Source organism: Nannospalax galili, unplaced genomic scaffold (genome assembly GCF_000622305.1).
Source record: "Nannospalax galili isolate Female #2095 unplaced genomic scaffold, S.galili_v1.0 scaffold11, whole genome shotgun sequence".
Classification (NCBI taxonomy): domain Eukaryota; kingdom Metazoa; phylum Chordata; class Mammalia; order Rodentia; family Spalacidae; genus Nannospalax; species Nannospalax galili.
In genome coordinates, this window is record NW_008330735.1 from 2,209 (window position 1) to 3,347 (window position 1,139).

Consider the following 1,139-nt stretch of genomic DNA (forward strand, 5'->3'; position numbering starts at 1 on the left):
AGAGTTTGGTGAATATATGTTCATGATTGTAATATCTTCTTGGTCAATTTTTCCTTTGATCAGAATGAAGTGGCCCTTTTTATCTCTTCTGATTAGTTTTACTTTAAAGTCTATCACGTTAGATATTAGAATTGCTACATCTGCTTTTTTCCTAGTACCATTTGCTTGATATATTTTTTTCCATCCTTTCACTTTAAGATAGTGTCTGTCCTTGAAAGTGAGATGAGTTTCTTGCAGACAACAAAAAGATGGGTTTTGTTTCTTAATCCATTCCTATAGTCTGTGTCTTTTGACGGGGGTTTTCAGTCCATTAATATTTAAAGTTATTAATGAAAGATGAGTATTGAGTCCTGTCATATTTATTTCTATTTACATTTGTGATGTGGCTATACTTTTCCACACTTATACCTTCTTTGAATTTCTTTCCACAACTCCTTGGGTATAGTGATTCCTTTCTTCAGCTTTGTATTGCTTCCAGAACTCTCTGAAGGGCTGTTTTGTGGACATGAATTCCTTCAGCCTATTTATGTCATGGAAGATTTTTCTTTCCCCTTCTACTATAATAGACATTTTGGTTGGGTATAGAAGTCTGGGTTGGCATCAGTGGTCATTTAAAACTGGGAATACTTTGGTCCAGGCTCTTCTGGCTTTCATAGTTTGCACTGAAAAGTCAGCTGTAATCCTAATGGGTTTTTCTTTTTTAATGTGACTTGTTATTTCTCTTTTGCAGCTTTCAGTATTATCTCTTTGTTTTACACACTTTTTACTATGATGTGCTGTGGAGTTTCTTTTCTGGTCTTGCCTATTTGGTGTTCTATATGCCTCTTGTATTTGTATGGTCATGTCTTTCTTTAATTTTAGGAAATTTTCTTCTACAGTTCTGTTGAAGATCTGGTCCATGCCCTTGATCTTGTGATTCTTCTTCCTGTATTCCTGTGATTCATAAGTTTGGTCTTTTTATGGTGTCACACAATTCTGGCATATTCCATTCTTGTGATTTCTTAACTTTTTCATAATCTTTGCTTGAGTGGTCTAGTTCGTCCACTTTATCTTCCAGTCTTGATACTGTTTTCCATTTCATTCATCCTATTAGTGAGGCTTTCTCCTGTCGTTTCTAATTGGCTTACTGAGTGTTTCAT